At 46.4% G+C, this 14,031-nt stretch overlaps 1 protein-coding gene across 2 annotated transcripts in view; it reads left to right on the top strand.

Annotated features, from left to right (window-relative positions):
• The first annotated feature begins 11,852 nt into the window (after positions 1 to 11,852).
• FAM118A (family with sequence similarity 118 member A) overlaps positions 11,853 to 14,031 on the top strand; it is a 34,338-nt gene continuing 32,159 nt past the window's right edge. For both annotated transcript variants that reach the window (XM_074936474.1, XM_074936468.1), the window contains exon 1: positions 11,853 to 12,258. The gene's annotated coding sequence lies outside the window, so the exon portion shown is untranslated. The remainder of the gene's footprint in view (positions 12,259 to 14,031) is intronic.

The following is a 14,031-nucleotide window of genomic DNA, read 5'->3' as shown; positions in this document are numbered from 1 at the left end:
AAACTTGTCTAATTCTCTTTTGAACCCAGTTATACTTTTGGCCTTCACAACATCCCCTAGCAATGAGTTCCACAGGCTGACTGTATGTGATATGAAGAAGTACTTCCTTATGTTTGTTTTAAACCTTCTGCCTATTAATTTCATTGGGTGGCCCCTGGTTCTCATGTCATGAGAAGGGGTAAACAACACTTTTTCTCCACATCATTCATGATTTTATAGACCTCTATAATATGCCCCCTTAGTAATCTCTTTTCTAAACTAGACAGTCCTGTCTTCTTAATCTCGCCTCATATGGAAGCTGTTTCATATCCCTAATCATTTTGTTGTCCCGCCCTGTATTTTTTCCAATTCTAATGTATCTTTTCTGAGATGGCGCAACCAGAACTACATGCGATATTTAAGGTGTAAGCATACCATGGATTTATAACAGGGGTGGGCAAACTTTTTGCGCTGAGGGCCACAACCGGGGGTGGGGGGGGGAGAGGAATTGTATGCAGGGCTGGGGCAGGGGGTTGGGGTGCAGGAGGGGGTGCGGTGTGCAGGAACAGGCTCCGGGCAAGGGATTGGGGCAGAGGAGGGGTGCAGGGTGTATGGGGGATTCAGGGAAGGGGGTTGGGGTGCAGGAGGGTGCAGAGTGTGGGAGGGAGCTCAGGGCAGGGGGTTGGAGTACAGGAGAGGTGCGGGGTGTGACAGGGGGCTCAGGGCAGGGAGTTGGGGTGCAGGAGGGGTGCAAGGTGCAGGCAGGGGGCTTAGAGCAGGGAGTTGGGGTGCAGGAGGGGTGCAAGGTGCAGGCAGGGGGCTTAGAGCAGGGAGTTGGGGTGCATGGGGTGCAGGGTGCAGCAGGGGGCTCAGGGCAGGGAGTTGGGGTGCAGGCAGGGGGCTTAGGATAGGGAGTTGGGGGGCAGGGTGCAGGAGGGGTTCAGGCTCTGGCCCAGCACCACTTACCTAAAGTGGCTCTGGGTTGGCGGCGGTGTGCACTGCGGCCAGGGCAGGCTCCCTGCCTGCCTGCCCTGGCCCCACACCATACTGCTCTGGGAAGCGGCTGGCACCATGCCCCTGCGCGGTCCCAGGGGGGCGGGGTGCACAGGGCTCCACGTGCTGCCCTTGCCATGCCTCCAGGTACCTCCTCTGGTTCCCTATCCCAGCCAATGGGAGCTGCAGAGGGCGGTGCCTGGAGGCAAGGGCAACGCATGCAGCCCTCTGCATACCGCCCCTCCCCCCTCCGGGGCCCCAGGGACATGGTGCCGGACACTTCTGAGACCGGCACGGGGCCTGCAGCACCACGGGGGGCAATCCCGTGGGCCGGATACAAAGCCCTGAGGTGCCGGATGCAGCCCGCAGTTTGCCCACCCCTGATTTATATAATGGCATTATGATATTATGTCACCTTAATTGTCCCTTTCATAATGGCTCTTAACATTCTGTTAGCTTTTTTAACTGCCACTGGACATTGACCAGATGTTTAGAGAGAACTATTCATTGTAACTCTAAGATCTTTCTCTTGAATGATAACAGCTAATTTAGACCCTATCATTTTGTATGTATGGATTGTTTTCCAATGTGCATTACTTTTCATTTATCCACATAGAATTTCATTTGCCATTTTATTGCCCAGCCACCCAGTTTTCTGAGATCCCTTTGTAACTCTTCACAGCCATCCTCGGATTTAACTATCTTGAGTAATTTTGTGTCATCTACAAACTCATTACTCTTTACACCTTTTTCCAGACCATCTATGAATACGTTCAATAGCACTCGTCCAACTACAGATCCTTGGGAGCCCCACTATTTCCCTCTCTCCACTGTGAAAACTGACCATTTATTCCTACCCTTTGTTTCCTATCTTTTAACCAGTTACTGACCCATAAGAGGACCTTTTCTCTTATCCTATGACTGCCTATGGTGTGTTTATTTAGAACATATGGTGGAGTTTATTTGCAACTTTAAAAAATTAGATAGACTTCTTAAAACTTTCTCAAATGTCACAAGCTATATCCCATCCTCTCCCCTCCTGTCAATCTACTCAACCCCACCCTAAGGAATGTAATGGGAAAGCAAGTAATACTTATGGTGTGCCTTGGAAGGCATCAAATCTGGGCTCTAGCAACTCCAGGATCAGAGGTACAAGATGATACTGAGCTCAGGGTCTAGTTACATTGTGTTATGTGACAGGTGCTTTGGGGAGAGCACGTATTTGTCCAGGATTGAAAATGTGTTTCGAATGCAGTGATTTTTAAAGCAATCCTAATCCAGCCTCCAAATTTGCACCTGCAATGAATTATTATACCTGTGCAAATCAAGTTGTTATGCATGCATGCAACATTACAAATGCAAAGTTAGAGGCCATTTTGGAAAATTTGTCCTCATACTCAGTGATAACTAAGAGTGGGTTCCATACAAAGTGATTTTGGTTTCTAGAAACATAAACAATGCTCCTGTATAATAACAAAGATTTTTACTTTGATAGCACCTTTCTTCCCCAAAGCACTTTACAGGCTATACTGCATAAAAATGTACCACACCACTGAAATCCAGTCAACCTCTGGGGTGGATGTCAGCAAACTAAAAGCACAGAGCTTGCTGAACAGCTGTGGGCGTAGGAGAAATTCTAGCTAGCTAAAGCGACTGGGGGAAACTGCCTTCTGTTATGAAACATGAAAGAATTTGAAATGCAAGTTAATTAATTTCTTAAAGGTATTTTTTCAGCAAGCTTGCTTTATTACCAGGAAGAACTCAGTTTTCTTTGCTAGAAGACTGGATTTTATGCATCTGTTATACTAGGATCTACTTTATTACGGAAGATTAAACAGCAAGAAGTCAAAATCAACATTAAATCTTAGTTAATAATAAAACAACTGAATAATAAGCCACAATGCTTGTTCCAGCAAAAAATAACCAGCCACATTGCTTATCCTAGATTGTCACCACAAGCAACATTTCTAAGATCACTGAAAAAGGCCTAGCCTGGGCAATCAGATAGGGGTACTGTTGAATATCCTGACCGAAACATACAACTACACCAAATACCTAGGGCCCTACCAAATTCACGCCCATGAAAAATGTGTCATGGACCGTGAAATCTGGTCTCCCCCCATGAAATCTGGCCTTTTCTATGTTCTTACCCTGTATTATACAGATTTTATGGGGGGAGACCAGTGTTTCTCACATTGGGGCAGCGCAGAAATAACGGTAGCAGTACTGCAACCCCCCTACAATAACCTTGCAACCCCCCACCCACATCTCCTTTTTGGGTTGGGACCCCTGCAATTACAACGCTGTGACATTTCAGATTTAAATATCTGAAATAATAAAACTTATGATTTTTAAAATCCTATGACCGTGAAATTGACCAAAATGGACCATGAATTTGGTAGGACCCTACATATACCAGTAAATACATGAATTTTAGTTTAATCTGCATTAAGTAATTACCTTCTATGCCTGTTCAGTATACCTTATTTATAGGAAAACCACCCTCACAAACTAGGATCAAGTTTCAGCAGCTTCACTGATAGTATTAAAAAGCTTAGCTGAGCCTTTATTCAGTGGTTCTTAACCAGGGGTACATGTACTCTTAGGAGTGTGCAGGTCTTCCAGGGGGTACATCAACCCATCTAGATATTTGCCTAGTTTTACAACAGGCTACATACAAAGCACTAGCGAAGTCAGCGCAAAATAAAATTTCATACGAACAACGACTTGTTTATCTTGCTCTATATCCTGTAGTTCTATATATCAACACCATCTGAAATACAAGTACAATATTTATATTCTAATTGACTTATTTTATAATTATATGGTACGAATGAGTACATAAACAATTTTTCAGTAGCAGTGCGCTGTGACGCTTTTATATTTTTATGTCTGATTTTGTAAGCAAGTAGTTTTTAACTGAGGTGAAACTTGGGGTATGCAAGACCAATCAGACTCCTGAAAGGGGCATAGTAGCCTGGAAAGGTTGAGAAACACTAAATTAGAACATCTGAATTTGTGTGTGTGTTGGGAAAAAAAATCTATTCTTATAAGGGTATGTCTACACTATGAAATTAGGTTGATTTTATAGAAGTCGATTTTTTGAAAACGATTTTATACAGTCGATTGTGTATGGCCCCACTAAGCTCATTAAGTCGGCGGAGTGTGTCCTCAATACCGTGGCTAGCATCGACTTTCAGAGCGGTGCACTGTGGGTAGCTATCCCACAGTTCCCGCAGTCTCCGCTGCCCATTGGAATTCTGGGTTAAGCTCCCAATGCCTGATGGGGCAAAAACATTGTCGCGGGTGGTTTTGGGTACATGTCGTCAGTCGCCCCCCCTCCCTCCATGAAAGCAACGCTAGACAATCATTTGGTGCCTTTTTTCCTGGGTTACCCGTGCAGACGCCATACCATGGCAAGCATGGACCCCGCTGCAATGGGGTTCCCTAACTGTGGTGGGGCAACAGACGGAACGCATATCCCTTTCTTGGCACCGGACCACGTTGCCAACCAGTACGTAAACCACAAGGGGTACTTCTCATTGGTGCTGGAAGCACTGGTGGATCACAAGGGAAGTTTCACCAACATCAACGTGGGATGGCCGGGAAAGGTGCATGACACTTGCATCTTTAAGAACTGTGGGCTCTTCGAGCAGTTGTAAGAAGGGACTTATTTCCCAGACCAGAAAATTACCACTGGGGATGTCGAAATGCCAATAGTTATCCTTGGGCACCCAACCTACCCCTTGCTCCCATGGCTCATGAAGCAGTACACAGGCAGCCTGGACAGTAGTAAGGAGCAGTTCAACTACAGGCTGAGCAAGTGCAGAATGGTGGTAGAATGTGCCTTTGGATGTTTAAAAGCTCGCTAGCCATGTTTGCTGACTAGGTTAGACTTCAGCACAACCAACATTCCCATTGTTATTGCTGCTTGCTGTGTGCTCCATAATATCTGTGAGAGTAAGAGGGAAACATTTATGGCGGGGTGGGAGCTTAAGGCAAATCGCCTGGCAGCCGATTTTGAGCAGCCAGACACCATGGCGATTAGAAAAGCAAAGCTAGGCAGGCTGCACATCAGAGAGGCTTTGAAAACCAGTTTCATGACTGGCCAAGCTACGGTGTGACAGTTGTGTGTGTTTCTCCTTGCTGCAAACCTGCCCCCTTTGTTGATTTTAATTCTCTGTAAGCCAACCACCCTCCTCCCTTCGACCACAGCTGGCAAACGAAATAAAGTAACTATTGTTTTGAAACCATGCATTCTTTCTTTAGTAATTAAAAAAAAAAGTGAGATAACTGACAAGGTAGCCCGGGTGCGGTGGGGTGCAGGAGGAGGGAAGGACAAGGCCACATTGCTTATTGTAGCCACACTACAAATCAAAACTGTTTGAATGACAGCCTTCTGTTGCTTGGGCCATCCTCTGGAGTGGAGTGGCTGGGTGCCCGGAGCCTTCCCCCGCTGCCCTACGGCGTTCTTGGGCATCTGAGTGAGGAGGTTATGGAACCTGGGGAGGAGGGCAAGCGGTTATACAATGGATGCAGTGGGGGTCTGTGCTCTTGTTGGCTTTCCTGCAGCTGCAGCAGACGCTTCATCATGTTCGTTTGCTCCCCCATTAGCCTCAGCATCGCCTCCTGCCTCTGCTCTTCACACTCACTTAATGCTTTCCTGGCCTCTGCCACTGAATACCTCCATGCATTAAGCTGTGCCCTATCAGTGCGGGACCACTACATGAGCTCGTAAAACATGTCATCGCGAGTGCGTTTTTTTCGCTTTCTAATCTGCGATAACCTCAGGGACGGAGATGATAGGGGGAGCATAGAAACATTTGCACCTTAGGGGAGATAAAAAGGGAGAGTAAAATTTAAGATGATACATTTCTGAGAACAAAAGGGAGACTCTTTCACAGTGAATCAAACAATTCACAGCAGACAGCACATGTGCTTTAGATACAAGGTCGCATTTTGCCTTTTATATTGAGCGCCTACCAATATGGTGACACATCACAAACGGCTGGGCAACAGAATTCAGTTTCCAGGCAGCCATGGTAAGCCTTTTCGTATGCGGGGTTGGCTTCTTATGCCTTCAAAACATATGGGAATGGTTTCAAACTGCAGCGCCATCCTTTCCCATAGCAAGCAATGCTGGCTGGGTTTCACATTTAAAAGGAGGGGCTGTGGTTTTCGGGTGGATGTGCAGCAGACACCTCCCCCACCCCACCAGGTGGCTATTCTCCGGGATGATCCCTTTTAGCCAAGCGCAAACAACCCAGCATGAACAGGGTCCTTTTACTGTTCCCTTACAAAAATCCCCCTATTTCAACCAGGTGACCACAAATGATCTCACTCTCCTGAGGCTAACACAGAAAGATATAGACCGAATGTTGCTTGAATGTGACCAAAACCCAGGACCATTCGCTGCCATGCTTTGTGCTGCAATGATTCCAGACTACTTGCTACTGGCTTGGCGTGGTAGAGTGTCCTTCCGTGGAGGACGAAATAAGGCAGCCCTCCCCAGAAACCTTCTGCAAAGGCTTTCCGAGTACCTCCAGAAGAGCTTCATGGAGATGTCCCTGGAGGATTCCCGCTCCATCCCCAGACATGTTAACAGACTTTTCCAGTAGCTGTACTGGCCGCGAATGCATCCCAAGTCTTCAGGGCAAATCAAACATTAAACACTATTGCTTTTAAACTCTATACTGTAGTTACAAATGTGCACTCCCCAGAGCTGCCTTCTCCAGCTTCAGGGTCGGGGATCCCGCCTTAGGAGGGTATTGGCTCCAGGGTGATGAAAAGGTCCTGGCTGCCAGGGAGAACGGATTCACCACTTGCCTGCTGCGCATTCTCCTCCTCCTCCACAAAATCCTCCTCCCTGTTGCGTGAGACTCCCCCCTTGCAGGTGTCCACAGACAGTGGTGCAGTAATGGTAGGGTCCCCCCTCCCAGAATGCCATGCAGCTGATCATAGAAGCGGCATGTATGGGGCTCTGACCCAGAGCAACCATTTGCCTCCTTTGTCTTTTGGTAGGCTTGCCTGAGCTCCTTAACTTTCATGCAGCACTGCTGTGTGTCCCTGTTGTAGCCTCTCTCCACCATGCCCTGTGTGATTTTGGCATATATATTAGCATTTCTTCTTTTTGATCGGCGTTCAACCTGCACAGATTCTTCTCCCCATACAGCAATCAGATCCAGTGTCTCCCTTTCGGTCCATGCTGGAGCTTGTTTGTGATTCTGGGCAGACTGCATGGTCACCTGTGCTGCTGAGCTCGCCATGCTGACCAAACAGTAAATGAAATTCAAAATTTCCTGGGGCTTTTCCTGTGTACCTGGCTAATGCATCGGAGTTCAAAGTGCAGTCCAGAGCAGTCACATTGGAGCACTCTGGGATAGCTCCTGGAGGCCAATACCGTCAAATTGCATCTGCACTACCCCAAATTCAACGCAGCAAGGTCGATTTTAGCGCTACTCCCCCCTAAAAGTACAGAAGTAGATTTTAAGAGCCCTTTAGGTTGACGGAACAGGGTTGGTTGTGTAGACGCATTAATTTTAAAATTGACCTAATGCAGCTAAATTCGACCTAACCCCATAGTGTAGACCAGGGCTAAGTCTGTCTGTAAACGTTTGAGACATATTAAGACTTTAATGCAGCTGCACCTGCATATACCCTGTCGGAATGTGGCTCCTGAGCGCACTGTGTGGTAGAGAGCAATGGGTGGTCAGTTGAGCCACCATACTTCTCTTCTCCCCTCTCCTCCTCTTCTCACCTTGCTTCCTTCTTGGGTCTGGTCAGAGGCTACTAACTGGTGAACACCTCCATTTTACTGCCCTTTTACAGTTATGTATGGCTTTCCCTGATTCTTAAGGACTCCATCTCTCACTGAAAAGAAAAAAGAAAAGGAGTACTTGTGGCACCTTAGAGACTAACCAGTTTATTTGAGCATGAGCTCATGCTCAAATAAACTGGTTAGTCTCTAAGGTGCCACAAGTACTCCTTTTCTTTTTTCTTTTTATGAATACAGACTAACACGGCTGTTACTCTGAAATCTCTCACTGAATTCCTCAATTATAACAACAGTTCTCAGCCTTCATTGCCTGGTACTTAAGAGAGAACTCTTCTCAGTTCAGTATCGCCAGCATTCAACACACTATACCTCTCGCTTGTTACTGAACTTTACACTACACATCTTACTGTTGTTTCTGTCTCCGACATGCATATACTTTTGAATAAATGCAAGATTCTGAAAGCTACTCTAAAGCTCCTTCTAATATCACTACCGTATAGATATGGGTAGGGGCATATCTCAAAAGCTAATAGCTTTTTTCCTTGGCTAATTTTCTATTCCTATGCCAAAGAAGTACAGTGCCTATATAATGTAGTACTCTGCTTATTATTTTTTAAATTAATGTAAAACAAAGAAGAAAAAAAGTATTGTAAACTAGGAGGTGGTGACATTACTTCTTGAGCACTGGAAAATATTTAGTGAGCATCTATGACGTATCTGCTGTTAAAAATATTATTAGACAGTCAGCATATTATTTAAAGCTGGTAAAGTTCCAGTTTTCTAACAATGCAATATCAAATGGAGTTTCATGCACAGTGACACTGGGTTCCAAGCAATGTGAGTTACAGCGTGGGTTATCACCTGGTTACATGTGAGGTGACATAGATTGTTGAACTTGAGGTTTACTCAGGCATATTAATATGCTACAAATACTTTTCTGAGTGAGCTGAAACTAGAGAGTGGAGAAGTGCTCCAGGCAAAATAATCACCAGCCTGAATTTTTGCACATCCCCAAATTGAACCAAACATATTTTTTCAGGTGGTGATAGCTTTGGTTACATTCTTTCCTATCTCTTCCCAATAGACCTTGGGTTTTCTCCATGACCTTATTCTCAGGCTGCTATATCTTTGTAGATACAGTGATGTCAAACTTCATTGCAGGGCCCTTGATTTCTGCACCATCAACAATACACTAATTTTATAGAGGATGAAGTAAAGAAAAATGTCCAATATAAAGTACATGGACAGTTTTAGAGAGGCAAAATGTAATCATGCAAACTGGAATTTGATCAGAGTTAATACTATTACTCTTGCAAGAAGCCTCATGGACCCCAAGAGGTTAGAACATTTTTTTAATTTTGTTTTTAAGACAGCTCCTTTATCAACACAATTCTCCTAACATCATACTGAGACTCTGGTTCAATACTAACTACCCTTCTCTATCGTTTCCACTTCCTTCCCCTTCTTACCTGTAAGAAAAGAGGATGTTCAAACCCAATCATCTATGAATCTGCAGGTTCCCTCTTGACCTCTCTGGTCATATCCCAAAATTTTAGGATGGAATAGTGATTCTTAATTGACCACAACAGACAGGAAAAACATGTAGTCATGTAGCGGGGGAGTTTTATGCCCGTAAATACAATTAGCTTTGAAAAGTCTGTTTAAAAAAAGTACTGTAAAAAATAAGAGTGGCATCAAAAGCAGTTTTTAAAACTACAATGATTTGAAAAACTACTCCTGCCATTTAGGTGATCTAAAATAGAAAGTGCCACATTTTCAACCTAGTTTTGTACCTGAAATTTCTAGGTACAATTTTGCACTGGTAATTATTTGCAGGCATAATTTGTGCCACTTAGACATCTAACGTCCTGATTTTCAGACACAATCACATACTTATGTGAGGTGGCCTAAATTAATCCCGAATATTGTAAACACAAAATTGGAGACCAGTGTTACCAGAAAATCTGGCTGAAATGATCTAAATGAGCCAGATACTACACTAACCAACGGGACTGTCCAGGATATAAATCAGCTCAGAATTATGAATTTTAATGCAGCAGTTCTAAACATTTCAACTCTATCAATGGGCGTCCTGATAAGGAGTTCTGTAACTATTGTCACTCAAGACTGACTTTCCAAATACAACAACCTGCTAGGGAAGGTATGTTTCTTTATCATTACAGACAACATATGTCACATACTGTTAATACTCTGAGTTCACAATCTTATTTAATTATCCCTAAACCTACAGACAGTCAGGCCTAATCTTGATTATCCCTAGTGAAGGCAATTTCACAGTTTCCCTTTGCAGTTAGTTCCATTGCTATTCTGCTTTCTTATAGTTCTAATGCTTTTCCTAATACTAATTCCTAATCAAATATCTCCTTGCCTAGCTTAAGATGATTAGTTCTTGTTTTTTCTTTGTTGACTGGTTGTTATAATAATTGATCCCTCTGTGCTATTTAAGTGTCTGCTATTTAACACAGACTGTCAGTTTATCCTTTTTGCCTTCTTTCATAATAATAGTTAGCACTTTTCAACCATGGGTCTTAGTTCATTTTTCAGATGTGGGTAATATTATCATCTGCCTTTCATAGAGAAACTGAGGCACAGAATGGTTACGTGTCTTGCCAAAGCTCCCACGGCAAGTCAGTAGCAGAGACTGGAATAAAGCTAAATCTGCTGAATCCAATCTGAGGCTCTTCCATGAGACCATATTCCCTCCTTAACTCAAAAATTCATTTGTGGGAGGGATGAAGGGGAAAGAAGGAGATAGATTAAAAGCCCTCTTCTCCACTGCCTGATTTCACTATCTTTCCTAATATATAGGAGACTTTGAAAAGTCCCAACTCAGATCCAATTCAGTGAAAAGAAAGGTTTCAGAGTACCAGTCGTGTTAGTCTGTATTCACAAAAAGAAAAGGAGTACTTGTGGCACCTTAGAGACTAACATGCATCTGATGAAGTGAGCTGTAGCTCATGAAAGCTTATGCTCAAATAAATTTGTTAGTCTCTAAGGTGCCACAAGTACTCCTTTTCTTTTAGTGAAAAGAAAGTGGCTTAGATGCTTATAAGACAGTAGTATCTCTAAATGTTACAGAGTTGTAATAGCAACTCCATAATTGCACAACAGTTTCTGTTTTAACCTCCCAAACAACTTTCAGAAATAATACTCAGTGAAGTGGCCAGTAGACTTGTGAATGATTTTTTTCAATTAGAAGCAGAGGTTATAAAATCACAGTTCCCCTCCAGCTATGTACTTTCTAGCTTTACAGGCCTCCTCTAAATGTGTTTACACTTCCCTTCCTTTAGCAAAATGAAATATTTTTCCTGTGTGTTTCTATTAGACATCTAAAAATCTCACACAGTTTTCAATCCTTTACGCACATTTAAATAGCAGAGAGGGATCAGTTATTATAACAATACAGAAACATATTTCCTGCACTGCTCAGAAGCAATGCAAAGGCTTGGGGCAGTCAGGGGTAACAGAGGAGCTGAGAGAGATGGAAGTAATTGCTGGGAAGGCACCTGGAAGTGAACCTGGAGGGTTGGTTGGTGTGGGTGGGAGAAGTATGGAATGGGGTTTTTTTTGGGGGGGGGGTTGTTAGGGCTCCTCTCCCATTAAGTCAGGCACACCTGCCCCTCTCCCCATGTGCCCCTACACCCCCACTCTCCATTCAGCCAGGCATAACTGCTCCTGTCCCTCTATGTCTCTGCACCCCCACACCCTGCCTCAATGTTATCACCCCACTGGTTCCTGTGCCCCTGCTCGTTCTCGCCCCCCACTGGCCCTTCTGAACCCCAGCCTGTGTGACACCCCCTCCCCCAGCAGCCCTGTGTGCCCCACTTTGTCCAACCCCCCCCCCCATACCCCGAGCCTCCTCACCTGGCCCCGCGGGCCAGGCTCTGTGAGGAACCCAGCCTCCCTCTCCCTCACTGCAGCCGGCAGCTCCCCCTTGTGATCGGCTGCCCTCTCTTCTGGCACCACCTCCTGGGGAATAGGTGTAATTGCAGCTTGCCGTTCCCTCTCCCTCACCATCAATTATGGCGGGAGGTGGGGGAATCTGCGGGGGGGGGAGGGAGAGACACATTAATTCCGCACCTGCGCAGTGGGGCAGAACCCTTCCCCGAACTGACGTGTCCGAGGCCTGGCCTTTGAGCTCGAGCTCTCAAGGCTCAGCCCTGGGCGGGGTCCTGCTGTTGGCTGACCGCACACCTGCCCCTGTCCCCCCCCCCGGAGGGGAGACGTGCACCGGGGGCGGGGGCTGCAGGGTGTTCAGACCCAGAGCAGGGGGCGAAGCTCCCCACGGAGGAGGAGGAGGAGAAGGCGGGACTGGGCGGAGCCGGACCGAGCCATGGGCTGGCGGCCGGGCCCCCGGGCGAGGGACGGTGTCTGAGAGGACACGCGCCGGGCGGGGGAAGAAGCCGCCGCGAGGCCCCGCCCCCTCTTGCCGGCGCCCCGAGGGGTGAAGCCGAGAGGGAGGCGCGCTCGGATAACGGCGCGGGAGCCCGGTAGGTTTGGGGGGGGAGCGTTGCCGGTCATCCCACCTCTCCCCCGGTCAGGCGCTGCCTCCTTGGCCCCGCGCGGCGGAGGGGGGCTCGTTCTCTGCCGCTCACCGTGAGCAGGGGCCGTTACTGCCCCGGGGCGCTGCTGGGAACGGCCCCGCCGCGGGGGGCTCCGCGCGCAGCGCCTCACCCTGCGGGGGGCGGGGGCCTCCTGTGACGGGAGCCCGTCCCCGCGCCATGGGGGCACAACGCTCCGGGGGCGCTGCTGCCCCACAGCAGTCGGGGCCGCGGGGGGTTGAGCTGTCATGGGTCAAAATAGCAGCCGCCTTGTCCCCCCCACCCCCCGGTACTTTTACACCAGTTAGGGGGGCAGAGTCATCCCTGAATGAGGGATAGCTCAGTGGTTTGAGCATTGGCTTGCTAAACCCAGGGGTCTGAGTTCAATCCTTGAGGGGAACCATTTGGGATCTGGGGCAGAAGTTGGGGATTGGTCCTGCTTTGAGCAGGGGGGTGGACTCGATGACCTCCTGAGGTCCCTTCCAACCCCGGTATTCTATGAATTCCTCTTATGCGGCGCCTTTCCTGAGCAGATCTGGTGCTGGCCTGGCTGTGTGTCTAAGCCGGGTTTTCTTTGGGTTAAAAAAAATTGTAACCTGCATAAGTTGAACGCGTGGCTACAGATACCTTTGGCAGGGAGATGAGTAACTGACATTTTATGCAGACACTGAACAGGGAAATAATTCAGAAGCAGAGTTCAGAGCCTTTTGGAATGTTTCAGACTTGGCTATTGCACTGCTGGTAAGACTGAGAAATTTCTCCCTAAAGAGGAGTACAGGAACTGTTGCCTGCAGGAGATTATTGGCCTAATACTGACCTATTCTTGTTTTGGAGCAAGTTAGTGTGTATGTGGGGAGAGGGGAGCAGGGGAAGGAGACACAACTTAAATGCATTTTCTTCTCTGCTATAAACTCTACCAAGTATTGTCTGCAGCGCTCTTTCAAATAGTCAGCTAGCACGCTATCTGATTACCCAACTTCCAAGCCAAAGTGCCCACTGCAAGGAGATCCACCAAATAGAGGACGGTTTCTTGAGGGAAGAGGATACCAAGCTAGAATAATGACAGGTTTCAGAGTAGCAGCCGTGTTAGTCAGTATTCGCAAAAAGAAAAGGAATACTTGTGGCACCTTAGTAGAGGCTAACAAATTTATTTGAGCATAAGCTTTCATGAGCTACAGCTCACTTCATGCATCCGATGAAGTGAGCTGTAGCTCACGACAGCTTATGCTCAGATAAATTTGTTAGCCTCTACTAAGGTGCCACAAGTCCTCCTTTTCTTTTTTGCAATCTAGAATACATATTAAGGACCAATTAACCCTCAATGAGTTTGAATCAGTCACACAAGTAGAGGCACTGGAAACTTTGAGGGTCTGAGGCATGAGGGATATGAGTCACCAGTAGAGACCCAGTCCAGTATGAGAGATAGTAGTGAGAGATAGTAAAGAGTTGGGCCAACTGCTGATCAGAATAACTGATGATTCCTGCAGAGAAGACCATCTATCCTAAAGAAGCCATAGGATTCTCAGGAAATCAACACTGAATACTAACTCCTATTCCAGCTCTAGCCTCCCTTTTTCTAGGCACTGTCACTGAAGAAGACTTGACAGCATCACCTCTATTGGTATCTTGGATCCTTCAAAGTCAGAATCTATATCAGGCAAAGGCACAGAGATTACTCTAATAGCAGTGATGAATTACCTCCTTACGGCTATTAAACACTGA

Source organism: Natator depressus, chromosome 1 (assembly GCF_965152275.1).
Source record: "Natator depressus isolate rNatDep1 chromosome 1, rNatDep2.hap1, whole genome shotgun sequence".
Lineage (NCBI taxonomy): Eukaryota > Metazoa > Chordata > Testudines > Cheloniidae > Natator > Natator depressus.
This window is presented reverse-complemented; position numbering and strand designations above follow the sequence as displayed.